General features: G+C 45.8%; 1 protein-coding gene across 6 annotated transcripts in view; it reads right to left on the minus strand.

Moving 5' to 3' along the window:
* Nucleotides 1–14,887, minus strand: part of LOC139564013 (semaphorin-6D-like) — a 151,345-nt gene that overhangs the window by 93,173 nt on the left and 43,285 nt on the right. Inside the window, exon 1 of one of the 6 annotated variants that reach the window (XM_071383146.1) lies at nt 5,014–5,345. The exons of the other annotated variants lie outside the window; for them this stretch is intronic. The gene's annotated coding sequence lies outside the window, so the exon portion shown is untranslated. Of the gene's footprint in view, nt 1–5,013; nt 5,346–14,887 lie in introns of those variants that run through there. 6 annotated transcript variants of the gene reach the window in all.

Genomic DNA, 14,887 nt, shown 5'->3' on the forward strand with positions numbered 1-14,887 from the left:
TTTAAATGTATGTAAAATGAACAGCGTGTGATGTGTTGGTATTACGGTTCAGAGAAACATTCACTGGTTGAGCTTTTCAGCATTCTCAACCTCTAGGTAACACAAAACGTCCTCATACCTCAGGTTAACGCTCTACTTTTTAACTCCGCTTCTCTTAAGCATTTCATATGCATGACAGACCATTTTTCAGACTAGCTTTTTGTATATTCATTGCTTAAGTGATTCTTACTTCTAACTGCCTTCACCTTGTGAATAAAACATGACTTTAAAAAGGTCAAACAGGAATAACTAGTATGGACTTTCTCAGTATTTACTCAACCTATTTGTCTTTTAAAATACTTTTAGAATGGGAAGTTCTACTAAACCCAAGGGTGTGTGTAACTTCATCTACAGTCCCAAAAGCTTATTAGGCTACTTCATACTGTTCATCCCTTCAAACATCCATTGGTGCTTAATGTACTGCTAATTTAACAGTTACTATCGCAGACAGACTTGCAGTTCTGGCAGCAGGTTAGAATTAGCTCATGTTTCTCTCCCCATAACGGACTCATTATATATATTTTAACAAAAAACTAGAGATTTTTTCCTCAACAAAAGCAGCTGCTCAAACAGAGAGAAAACACATGCTGACATTCAGAAAAACAAAATGTCTCTTTACAGAGCTTGGTTAATTAACGCAGGCAAGCTAACCTCTCACCCAGTAGAGAAACAGTTAAAATAAAGAGAGGACTTGCTGAGCAGTGAAATTCCTCCTCAAAATCAAATCAACACAAATTGTTACACATCTAGTTGGAAAAGGAGCATGTTTCCAATGTAATGCTAACATTTCACAAAAATTACAATTCACCAGCCTTGGATATGCCTCATGTTTCAAAAGCGGTGTAAAACATACATTCAATTTTTTTTTTACTAGATAATAAATTCATTTTTGACAGCCACTGAGTTACTATAAACCATTACTCATGAAATGTTTCAGAAAATACAAAAAAAACTGACCCTTGAACCATTGGAGGGTGCACATTAATGACCGCACTACTGTATGTCAACATGCTGTTTGGATGAATGGATGTAGTGAGGGCCAGGGAGCAAGGGTGCCCATACACACTGACATGTCGGAGCCTGGCATGAGCCAGTGTTTTGGAAGGAGACTCATGGAAACCAGTGGGACACGGGCCGCCAGGCAGGCCCGCTACAGGACTACTCTGGTCTGCTAATGGTCCTCGGGGTTTGTGGCTGCCAATGTCGGCCCGACTGATGTATATACTTCCGGCGCCGAAAAAGAGATGGCCACCTCGCTTCGCGTTCCTTGGAAAATATGCAGTATTTTGTTTTTTTATGTGTTATTTCTTACATCGGTACCCCAGGTAATCTTAGGTTTCATTACATACAGTCGGGAGGAACTACTGAATATACGATTAACGTCAACTCATCATCGTTCCTACCAGGAATATGACTTTCCCGAAACGGATCCAGTGTTTTGCCTTCCACCCAATACAATGGATCTGATCCCAGCCGGCGACCCTGTGCGACGCCGTAAAAGGGGCAAACGAGGCGGTCTCGTGGTCAGGCTTCGGAGACGGGCACATCGCGCTCCACTCCCTAGCATACTACTCGCCAATGTCCAGTCTCTTGACAATAAGGTTGATGAAATCCGAGCACGGGTAGCATTCCAGAGAGACATCAGGGATTGCAACGTGCTCTGCTTCACGGAAACATGGCTAACTCAAGAGACGCTAACGGAGTCGGTGCAGCCAGCTGGTTTCTTCATGCATCGCGCCGACAGAAACAAACATCTTTCTGGTAAGAAGAGGGGCGGGGGGGTATGCCTTATGATTAACGAGACGTGGTGTGATCATCATAACAACACACAGGAACTCAAGTCATTCTGTTCACCTGATCTAGAACTCCTCACAATCAAATGTCGACCGCATTATCTACCAAGGGAATTCTTTTCAATCATAATCACAGCCGTATATATTCCCCCCCAAGCAGACACATCGATGGCCCTGAACGAACTTTATCTGACTCTTTGTAAACTGGAAACCACACACCCTGAGGCTGCATTCATCGTAGCTGGGGATTTTAACAAGGCTAATCTAAAAACAAAACTCCCTAAATTCTATCAGCATATCGATTGTGCTACCAGGGCTGGAAAAACCCTAGATCATTGTTATACTAATTTCCGCGACGCATATAAGGCCCTCCCTCGCCCCCCTTTCGGAAAAGCTGACCACGACTCCATTTTGTTGATTCCAGCCTACAAACAGAAACTAAAACAACAAGCTCCCGCGCTCAGGTCTGTTCAACGCTGGTCCGACCAATCTGAATCCACGCTTCAAGACTGCTTCGATCACGCGGATTGGAATATGTTCCGCATTGCGTCCAACAACAATATTGACGAATATGCTGATTCGGTGAGCGAGTTCATTAGGAAGTGCATTGACGATGTCGTACCCACAGCAACGATTAAAACATTCCCAAACCAGAAACCGTGGATTGACGGCAGCATTCGCGTGAAACTGAAAGCGCGAACCACTGCTTTTAACCAGGGCAAGGTGACCGGAAGCATGACCGAATACAAACAGTGTAGCTATTCTCTCCGCAAGGCAATCAAACAGGCTAAGTCCCAGTACAGAGACAAAATCGAGTCGCAATTCAACAGCTCAGACACAAGAGGTATGTGGCAGGGTCTACAGTCAATCACGGATTACAAAAAGAAAACCAGCCCCGTCGCGGACCAGGATGTCTTGCTCCCAGACAGGCTAAACAACTTTTTTGCCCGCTTTGAGGACAATACAGTGCCACTGACACGGCCCCCTACCAAAACCTGCGGGCTCTCCTTCACTGCAGCAGAGGTGAGTAAAACATTTAAACGTGTTAACCCTCGCAAGGCTGCAGGCCCAGACGGCATTCCCAGCCGCGTCCTCAGAGCATGCGCAGACCAGCTGGCTGGTGTGTTTACGGACATATTCAATCAATCCTTATCCCAGTCTGCTGTTCCCACATGCTTCAAGAGGGCCACCATTGTTCCTGTTCCCAAGAAAGCTAAGGTAACTGAGCTAAACGACTACCGCCCCGTAGCACTCACTTCCGTCATCATGAAGTGCTTTGAGAGACTAGTCAAGGACCATATCACCTCCACCCTACCGGACACCCTAGACCCACTCCAATTTGCTTACCGACCCAATAGGTCCACAGACGACGCAATCGCAACCACACTGCACACTGCCCTAACCCATCTGGACAAGAGGAATACCCATGTGAGAATGCTGTTCATCGATTACAGCTCAGCATTTAACACCATAGTACCCTCCAAACTCGTCATCAAGCTCGAGACCCTGGGTCTCGACCCCGCCCTGTGCAACTGGGTCCTGGACTTCCTGACGGGCCGCCCCCAGGTGGTGAGGGTAGGTAACAACATCTCCACCCCGCTGATCCTCAACACTGGGGCCCCACAAGGGTGCGTTCTGAGCCCTCTCCTGTACTCCCTGTTCACCCACGACTGCGTGGCCATGCACGCCTCCAACTCAATCATCAAGTTTGCGGATGACACTACAGTGGTAGGCTTGATTACCAACAACGACGAGACGGCCTACAGGGAGGAGGTGAGGGCCCTCGGAGTGTGGTGTCAGGAAAATAACCTCACACTCAACGTCAACAAAACAAAGGAGATGATTGTGGACTTCAGGAAACAGCAGAGGGAGCACCCCCCTATCCACATTGACGGGTCAATAGTGGAGAAGGTGGAAAGTTTTAAGTTCCTCGGTGTACACATCACGGACAAACTGAATTGGTCCACCCACACAGACAGCGTTGTGAAGAAGGCGCAGCAGCGCCTCTTCAACCTCAGGAGGCTGAAGAAATTCGGCTTGTCACCAAAAGCACTCACAAACTTCTACAGATGCACAATCGAGAGCATCCTGTCGGGCTGTATCACCGCCTGGTACGGCAACTGCTCCGCCCACAACCGTAAGGCTCTCCAGAGGGTAGTGAGGTCTGCAGAACGCACCACCGGGGGCAAACTACCTGCCCTCCAGGACACCTACACCACCCGATGTCACAGGAAGGCCATAAAGCTCATCAAGGACAACAACCACCCAAGCCACTGCCTGTTCACCCCGCTATCATCCAGAAGGCGAGGTCAGTACAGGTGCATCAAAGCAGGGACCGAGAGACTGAAAAACAGCTTCTATCTCAAGGCCATCAGACTGTTAAACAGCCACCACTAACATTTAGCGGCCGCTGCCAACATACTGACTCAACTCCAGCCACTTTAAAAATGGGAATTGATGGAAATTATGTAAAAATGTACCACTAGCCACTTTAAACAATGCCACTTAATATAATGTTTACATACCCTACATTACCCATCTCATATGTATATACTGTACTCTATATCATCTACTGCATCTTGCCATCTTTATGTAATACATGTACCACTAGCCACTTTAAACTATGCCACTTTATGTTTACATACCCTACAGTACTCATCTCATATGTATATACCGTACTCTATACCATCTACTGCATCTTGCCATGCCGTTCTGTACCACCACTCATTCATATATCTTTATGTACATATTCTTTATCCCTTTACACTTGTGTGTGTGTATAAGGTAGTAGTTGTGGAATTGTTAGGTTAGATTACTTGTTGGTTATTACTGCATTGTCGGAACTAGAAGCACAAGCATTTCGCTACACTCGCATTAACATCTGCTAACCATGTGTATGTGACTAATAAAATTTGATTTGATTTGATTTGATGTGAATGCCAGAAGGACCAGCCTCTTTCCATCGCTCCACCTGAGTAAAAATACTGCAGTCCCGCTGGCCAGCCATGCACAAACACACACCCACTCATAATGAACAAACATACAAACACACAGGCATAGACATAGAATACTGTACACAAAAGGTGGATGTATTTCACATGGAGGAACATATTTGCAGCAGGACTGTACTCTAACACAAACTAACCCACATACAAAGAGAAAAGCGACTCGGCAAACTCACCCCGTACCTGATACTTCAACAGCAGACACAGCCAAAAAAAACTGAAAGCAAGATGGTCTGTTGAGATAGCCTGTTCCGATTCTTGGCGTGCTCCCAGCGCTTTATGAAACGTGTCTCTCTCTTTCGACTGATTCGTATTCAAGCCAGGCAAACGGGATCCCAACAGGAAACACTAAACCTCCCGTGAAGAGAAAGGGGGACAGGGAAACAAGAGTGCAAGAGAGGGAGCAAGCTAAAGACAAAATAAAAGGAGAAAGCTAAAGAGGTTGTGGGGCCCCGAGCGTGCCCCGTGGTGGGGCCCCGAGCGTGCCCCGTGGTGGGCCATTTCACAGTCCCACAGACTGACTAACACTGACAGGTCACTGACAGCTGGAAGACTCGCTGCCAAGAGAAACCCACAGCGGAAAGATCCAGGCACGAGGCTGCACACACAGACCACACCTCCCAGCACAGCAAAACAATTTCCTTTCCAATCTGCCACACAATAACTGGGCTGCTGTTTATTGACCTTTTGCATGGGCTTTCATCAGGCAATCAGTTCCCTGCTCCAGATACAGAAATATAATCTAAGACCTCTGCCCTCGGCTGTAAACTCGCCACCTTCCAGTTGGATGGAGCTGCTAACCCTGATTCTCCATTCACATCAGGGTACGTCAGGGACGTTGGGCTGCGAGCGCCTATGGGACTGTATGTCTCAGTACTGTCAGCTGTCACTCCTTTCAGAGTTGATAAAATCATCATGGGTGACAATGAGATATATCGCAATAATTAGTGGAATAACAAATCAATTAACTGTAATAATGGAGTTGAAAGGCTCCATACACAAGGGGGTCTGAGAGACTATGTCTGAATGCAGCGCACACTGTTTGAGTACTCATATCATGTCCCTTTGATTGCCATAGGAACACACATCATTCATTTATGGGGTGAATGTCAACATTCCATATTATGACAGTGTGAAATTGCAAGCCACTTTCTGGTCTATGGGATACTGAATCTTTATAAAAACATACAAGGAAAAAAAATAAACAATAGGACAGAATTTGTGAAAATTATAGAACTACAGCGTTTCAGCATCACCCATTCTCAGCGCCAAACTTTTGGAAAAGTTTTGGCAACAGGCTTTTTGGCAACAAGCTTTTGGTTTGACAGTTTACAGCAACACTTGTTCGAGCAAGTCCAAATAAATGACTGAATTATTATCATTCAGAAAGTTCTGTCCTATTGTTTAAAGACCATCTTAGCAACACAAGCTACCTCGAACATACCATCGCTGTGATGCATAGGATCTTCAGCCATGTGGACAAGGGTTTTCTATTTTCAGTTCATTATTTCCATTACCGTCACTATCTGTGTAGCAGGAGAAGGAGCTGCTCTGTTGATTTGGTCTCTCGCCATCTCTCTCTGGGACAGGGGATTAGGCGAAGGTTGGCGATGGGGTCTCGTTCGCAGTAGAAACATGCCCGTCCCGCGTGAATAACGGTGACAGTTCAAGTCCCGTTCGACTGACGAGCGGCAGGAAGCCAGGCGGGCAGGCAGCGGCTTATCTGCCAAAACAGCTGGAGTGCTCCGCATCCCCAGCTGTGAGCGCCGCCGCGACTGAATGACCCCACGTAGAGAGAGAGAGAAACAGTATAAAAAGAGGAAATTGGAAAGCGTGGTAGAGGGAGAGAAAAACTAGGTAGGAGGAATCACACTCTCTCTCTACTTTTTGCACTCCCTCACCTGGAGATTACACTAGCCTTGTTCCGCTGTTCACTCACGGCTCGTTCCACCTCCTCTGCTGCCATTTCAATATAGTCCCAATGTAACGCACAGGAATTCCATTTGGGGCAGCGCTCTGTGCCAAACTCATCTCCGGAGCCTGTGAAGGGTTGACTAAGCATGGGGGGCCACTGTCAGGGAGCTGTACTGGGCTTTGTGGAAGGTGTGAATGTGAGACCCAGGTGTCACTTTAATTGAGACTGAGATACTGCTGTAGGAGCAATACAACTGAATTGTGGGTGGACATTTTAACTTTGCAACAATGTATAACCTTACTGAGATAGTGGGACGAATAGCTTTTGCCTCCAAATAAAGTGAAAGTGTCTCATCCCCAGTCACAGCCATAGACCCAGAGAGGGTTAAGTCTCCAAACAGCAAAAGGAAAACAGCGGTCTGTCAAGGAGTCTGTCTGCTGCATCGGCACACTGGCTCCTCTTTCTGCCGTTGTAATGAAATTACAGTGGGCCCCGTCTGATTGATGAAAGTGCCATGTCTGCGAGCGCCTCTTTTACATAAAGGAGAGGCTCTCCTCCAGACTGCAATTCATCATCTGACAGTCGGATGGCTCCATTCGTCTTAATTCACGCCAGACCCAAAAGCAAGGGCTCGGGTCGTGCAGCCCTGCCTCAACCTCCCTGCTCGGGTTGGGGAGGTGTTGGCGGGGCTATCAAAGGAGTTTAACCTTGTTATTTACTGCCACTCAACCTCCCTTAAGACAGAGTGTATGCATTTTTCTGGGTCCAGTAAAAGATGAGACAATACAAACAACAAATGATTACTCAGATCCTGTGCTCTCTATGTATTGCTATGGCAGTCCCTACAATCTATATGAAGACAGGCCTACACCGCCCAAGGGTTGTGATGAGGATCCCGGATAGCACAGACCATACACTGCCAGCCTTATGCAGTTAGGCCAAGCCACATGTGAAAGAAACAAAGCCTATGGATGCAGTCCATAACCTACCATGAAAAAACATTGTCATTTGAAACGTCATTACATTGCGTGACTGTTTCTTTTGACTCATGTAGTGAATAGAAATGGTGCTTTAGAAATGTGTTTGTCTCAGCAAGTGAGAAAATACCTCTATTTTTTCTCTCTCTCTTTCATTGTTCTTGGCAAGTCAGCAGGGGTAATTGGCATGCATGCCCTGGCAGTGCACTCGACGAGCCAGGTCTTGAGTTTGGGCACGGAGCACAACGGCTCCGCTATGCCCACGTAATTTGTTTAAAGCTATGATTCAGCTACAGGCAGTGTCCTGTAGGGCTCAACTGATGCAATCCATCACTGCAAATCCATTTCTCTAGGTGAAAACAACTGATCCACACTGCTCTTTCCCCACACAGCCCCCTGCAGCCAGTTACCACTCCTTACCACTCCTTCAGAGTAAACAGCAGGAATGAGACAAAGCTAAAGAAGGCTGGGAGGTGGCTAACCAGCCACTACCCTTACAGCCATGATTCAAGCAGCCATGAGAGAAAAGCAGTGGCGGTGATAAGGAACTGGGGATGAGGGGGAGGGTTTCAAAGGGGCTCGCATCTTCTCATTAACTTTGGCCAGGCCTGGGGAGTGTGGGAGGATGAGGTGGAGGGAGGGATTGGTTTAATGAAGACTCCTGCCGTGAGAGTCCGTCTCCCAACTGCGCTGCCCTGTGAGTAAGCTTGGCCGACAGATGGGCTGAGGAATTGATCACGAGAGACTGTCCAGAGACCTGAGCAGACAGAAACGCTATATATAGGAGTTCATCCACGGTTATAGATATGAAAACAATGATTTCAGGATCTGCTAATCAAGGGGAAAGGTTGTATTTGAAGTGGATGCACAGCTGAACTTGAGGGATGAGATTTTTACTCAAGGTGCACCACATCAGAAACACTTCTACTAATTCTTTATTAAAACATGGCAGACGCAACACCCCAGAGCGCAGGAGACTGATGAATAAAAATGTCTGTGCAGGTGTGCTCAGGCCAGTATTCCCCACGAATTAAGAACCGTCTGCCATTTGGTATCATCCCTGCCCTGGCGCTGTCACTCCGCTGTCCTTCTGAGAGCTGTCCTACTTTCAGCCTCTGTGTGACATCCATCTTTTCAACCTCCCTGCCAGTCTCTTTCTTTTGTTCAAGGCTCAGAGATGGAACCCGGAAATTCTGTCATCTGCAGAAGCTCAATACCTGCCTGCCCCACTGATAAGCAGACAGGTGCTAGTCGAGGCAGAAAACAGCACATGCAGTCACAGGGAGGGCGCCTATTTGTTCCATATAACCCAAGCCGAGCATTTTGAATCAAGCCCTGAGGACAGGGAATATGGCTTTTCTTTGTTGTGGGCCCAGAATTCAAACCCTGCGTGAGTGACCTCTCAGGCTAAAGCTTCCCATATCCCCCCTGTGTTATTGCAAATTCACGCCAAAGGGATATAAGGACAGTTGGGAGAGAGTAGAGCATCTGAAATGTTCATTTTGTTTAACCTATTGGTAATCTCATTGTATGTATAATTATAGTGTCGCTTGGGAAGTGAGCAGGTTAGATATGTATACACTCTCACTTCTGTCACGGTTGACAACACAGGCAGACCACACCGCTACCACAGCGCTAATTTGCCCTGTATTGTGCACTTTTGTCAGTGCAGACAGTGTTCTGTTCTTTGTCCGGACTAGCAAATATGAGATGAAAATGTATTTTCTATTGACGTCAGTAGATGCTTTTTCTTACATCTATATAACCATTTTAAAAAGTCCTTGCAAGGTAACAAGGGCTGCTAGGCATCCAGATTCAGATAGCTCAGTGGTACTCCCTGGGGGCTCTGAAACCTCAAGGGGTTCAGAGCACAGTCACCATAGTTACAACTGCTTGACGCTGCTGGCAAATAGACTGACCACAATGGGGTACACGGGAGGGCACTGCCAAACACGCTAAGGGTCTTCACACACAAACAGCTAGAGGGCACCAGAATCGCCCTTCTAATGCCATTCAGGGAATGCCAGTTAAGGTTAGTACTTTCAGGAAGTTGCCCGAATGCTCTTTTAGGGGAAATGGACAACTACAGGGGAAGGACTTGCAGGCTGGGTGCCTCTGTCTCTTGGCACAACGTGGAATGTTTAATTAGGCCTTAAAAAAACAGGACATCGCTCTCTTAAATGTCACATCCTTGTGAGGAAAACGGGGATGGCGGCGAGTTAGATTGACTTCTGTGAACTGATTGATGCCAGTGTTTATTTACCTTTCCCTCGGCAATTCATGCTCCCCATCCCCGCCTTTCCCTCCGCCTCGCGTTCCCTTTCTCCCTCTCCGTTCCGCTGTTTACTCTGACGTATGGCTTCATTTCAAGTTAGGCTTTTTACCAGAATGAGATTACAATCTGTGCAATTGTGCGGAAACAAGATAGACCTAGCCAAAAAAAGGGGGGGGGGGAAAGGGAAAGAATGTAAGAATGGACAGCAGTAGCACTTTTATAAGTCCTTCCCTTTCTGATGTACAGTATTCTCTCCTTACCAAAACATGTCCTGTTGCATTGAACTTAAAAGTGGAGGTCCTGATAAGCACTGTCTGGTCTGCGGGACACCTTAAAACTGAGACCATGGAAGAAGGTGGGAGGAGAGAAGAAACAAATATCAGAGTGGTTTGTAATGAGAGGCGACACTTGAAGAATGCAGCCGGCAGCAGCCTTTTAAATGGCAGGCCTCGTTACCGAGCTGGTTTCATACCGTCAGAAGGGCAAAGACAAAGATAAAAGGGAGCATTGTTAATGGATGGGAAACACTAAGGGCTGACATGTAGCGACTGAACTGGCCAAACTCGCAATGTCGCAGAGGATACATGACAAAATACCACACAGTCCATGGATTTGTAGGCTATTTGCGTTCATTTCCTGGTTCTATCCTTGACATTGCTTTGTAATAGCTCTACTTCTCCTGAGTAATGTCTAGTGATACAGTATCAAAAGAGTGGCTTGGGGTACTCATTGAATAATTAAGCAACGCAAAAAAATTACTTGAAATAATAATTGCCTCTCTAAATTCCCACCAAATTAATCAAACAGGCACCAAAAAGATTGAAAAATGAACCATTTCTAAGCAGAGGTGAACAGTGACTGACTCATAGCAATGATCTGGGGCAATTTAGCTGTCATGATGGTTAATGCTTGGGTGGAGAAAACCTTTATTATTTTTTCTTTTTACAAACTTTGAAGGTAAAAAGTCTGTCAAAGCAATGACTCTGGAGTATGTTCCCAACCCTCTCAACAGAGGGAGCGCAGCAATTCACACACTGAAAACAATGCTTTAATATTCTAAACTAAATGTCACAGGGAGAATCTGAAAAGACACGGAATGAGTCTTATAAGGAAGGAAAAAAACTGTCGAAGCTCTGAGGTGTTGAATGGGTTACACGCTGGCTGGCTGCCAGCTCACGTTTCATCTCAGTGTTACAATTTGTTTGGAGAGTGTCATGGACATGCTAAAAAGAGAGGGCCCACCCCGAAAGCCTTCCCAATGGCTGCAGACTTGCTAAACGTCACTCAATCTTTCAGCCAACAGGGAGGGAGAAAGGGAGATAACAAGAGAGGGGGAGAGAAGGAGAGAGACAGAGAGAGAGGCTCATGCATCCTAATCCGTGCTTCCTGTGGTGCTTGCAGTATAATCTGAGAAGAGACTATAGAGGTTTCAAAGCTGGGAGATGTCGAGGGATTGGACCTGTTTTCCATTCCAGCCAGGCACACATGCATCTACATGCCAGCTGACTGTTCAGAGGCAGAATCTTTTGACTCTACAAGTTGGTCTCGTCTTTCGCTCAATCCAAACGGATCCCACAGGCACTGAAAACCACTCTATATGTAGGACAATGTTCTTCTGTATCGGAGTCCACACATTTGTTTTTGATAGTTGTTCCCTTCCCTTGGTGGTTGCAATTTAACTTGTTCTAATTTTGAATCGAATTGGCTTATATGAAGCTTTCATTGCCTAGCCCACGCTGGTATAAGAGCCATGAGCAAGAACCAATGACTGTTACAAAGTTATCCCTATCTCAGATACATATCAATCAGCTCTTGGTGGATTCAGCTGGATCCTATGATTTCAGCTGGTCCTGTAAAAACAGTGTCTGCAGGTGTTTTGGCTCACTCAAGAACCAGGCGCTAACGTTGAACATGCAATCAAACGTCAATGTGCTTTAAGCATCAAATTCTGTGAATGACAGCGTGGTGAAGAGCCTCTTCTCTTGGCTGACATGGCTGCTTTGATTATCAAAACATAATGTAAAACGGTGATTAAAACTCAATTACAGCGCACACCGATGAAAAGTCAATTAGCACTTTAGAGGCTGGGAACGGGCAGCTGCCAAGGTGAGGATAGAGGAAGAGAAAGGAAACAAGAGAGAGATAAAGAGAAAAGGGCTGGAGGAGTGAGTCGGAGAGAAGAAAACAGTCGCTGAGGGAGCGACAGAGAGAGCAGCAGTGAATGAGTCAGATAAACACAGCCTCTTGAATTCTGGAATCAGACTGCGAGCACAATTTACAGTAGAAAAGGATTTCTGTCAGTCCCTTCACAAACCATCCATAAATTATGACCAATTTGCATTAGGAGGCGTTCAATTAAGAGCCCGATCCATTGTGGGACAAGCGGGGCCCTTTTCTGATGAGTCCCCCAAAAAACAAAGGCCCCTTATTTAAATAACTCCATTATACAGTCCCTGAGCTTCCCTCCAGGCCAAGTTCTTTCTGATTGATCATGCATTACTTATTTATGCACCCGTAATGACTGTTGAATATAAAAAAGAGAGAGATGGAGAGAGGGGGGGGGGAAAGCTCAGGCATGGTGCCGTGCTGGGAGCCCGCAGGGGAGTGGTGTTTAAATACAGTAGTGGTGACACACCGTCGCAGGAGCCGCGTCGCCATGGGAGAGCAGGCAGAGGTTTAACAGCATATGTGGCACAAATCAGCCGTCACATAGAGCCCCTTTCATGACAAACCAGCCTGCGTCCCCATGGACTGCCCCACCGGAAAATAAATACATATAAATTCACATGCGGCAGTAGTGCTGCTTAACCCTTCGCATTAATTATTGAAAAATGGCTGAAATGAGTGATACACACAAAGCTCTCGTGCTGAGGAGGATTTTAAGAGGGTAATGAGAGGGTTAGGACAAGAGGAGATCATTTCAGAGAGCTGCCAACCTGGGGCTGACATGCTTCAAGTGGATATCTTTTGAAGTGTTTGGCTGCCTGTTAAACAGTTCATGGAGTGGAGGAATATTTCAGGAAAGCTGAGAAAAGTACCACAGATAGAATAGCAAGAGAAAGTAAGGGCCTGGTCTTTAAACACATTGCATTTGCTTGTTACTCAAAATATTTGGCAGAATCCAAGACGGCATACACACAAAGTCCACACAGGGCAATCAACTGACGCACACACCCCCAGCAGGACTCCGGCACGCACACACACTCACTCATCACCCAGTGAAAATAACCACAGGGTGAAATGTTTACTCTGAGCAGTTTTCCCAAGATCTGAGGCCTGGAAAGGTCTGGGAATTCAGAACTGTGTTATCTGAAGAAAAAGTCTAGGATATCAATTAGGGTCACTGACAGTGCATGGGCCAGACAGCCAGAAGTTTCAACTGTACTCTCGCCAGCAGCGCCAATGGCCATTGCCTCATCTGTCTGTCTGTGTGTGTCTGTGTGTGTCTGTGTGTCTTTGTGTGTCTGTGTGTGTGTGTGGTTAATAGAGAATGAAACACTCAATGGGCATTATTCTTCGCTTCTCTTAGTATTTTTTAGATGGTGTGTGGGTGTATAAGACATGTGAGTGTATTTACATGCAAATTAGTTATTCCCTCCACTGTTTTTTTGTTTGTGTGCAAATTTTAAGCCACCACCCAATTACCTCAGGGGACCAGACTTGATAGAGCTCAAAATGGTTGGCTATTGGCAAAGTCCATCCGCAACCCACAAGGAAGAGTCATCCAAGGATTCAAGCTGTTTATATTACTCCACAGAAAACTGCATTAGCTTCATTTGTCATGGTTTGGGCATTAGTCAAGGCAATACCAGCAGAAAGCTGCAAAGGCATCAGCTGAATAAGACTCATGGCTTATCTGGATTCTCCTAAATGGGGGTGAGTGCACAGAGAGGACAACACTATGCACATGTTTTTCATTCAGCCTTCACTTCATTACCGCAATAACAATAATCATAGACCCTGGGTGTTGTGGTGAAAAGCTGGAGCCATCGCTCGAATGATTTAGCAGAGACCAGATTCTCGGCAAATGGCGGCCGATGCCTTGGAAACCCTGCATGAGCGCCCATAAATGAAAACTTTTAGGAGTAGAATCAACTCTCGGCCAGGGTGCTCCAACATGTTCCCGCAGCATTACCATTTTAAAAAGAGAGGAACACACCAGGAGAGAAAGAAAGTGACACATAAGAGAGAAAGAGTGAGGGGAGAGGGTGAAACGGTGTGTTTCATCCCACTGACTTCTGGGAACCTATAGAATACAGGCACAGTCCAATCTGACATTTTTTACTGTATCTTGTAAGCGTTTCAAAGTTCCTATTACAACCCTTTGATACATACGAACACACAGGTATGGTCATTCTACAGTGATCTCCGCAGCGTACACTCAAACCGGTGTGATTAGAACACTTCCTTAGAACGTCCAGTTACGATTGATCACAGAAACATTTTGCACAAACAGTCTTTACAATGTTATGTCCTCAATGTGAGCAGTTTATTTTGGGATGTCATGTTTAGACATTCACAGAAGTAGTGACAGCATAACACATGCTCATCCAAACCAGAAAAATGTAGGCTACATTAGTCCTAGCGATGAGGAAAGAGTGACCTAACACAAGTGGTTATATTTAGCTAACTCTCGCCTGACAGAAACCATAATTTGAATTAGTTAATAGCAATTACTATTTAAAATTCATCACAACACGGGTGAGCTCACCAGCGACCAAAATAATTGAGTAAAAAAACACTAAAAGTCAAAAGTAGTCTGAAAATGGGTAGTTTGTACACGTCCCCATGTTTGTTTTTTCGCGTCAACCAAAGATAAGAGGTGGCAAGATGAGTTGGGTCTGTTTGCAGTATGCATGTTGAAGTGGGTGTGTCCACTTATT

Source organism: Salvelinus alpinus, chromosome 35, assembly GCF_045679555.1.
Source record: "Salvelinus alpinus chromosome 35, SLU_Salpinus.1, whole genome shotgun sequence".
Taxonomy (NCBI): domain Eukaryota; kingdom Metazoa; phylum Chordata; class Actinopteri; order Salmoniformes; family Salmonidae; genus Salvelinus; species Salvelinus alpinus.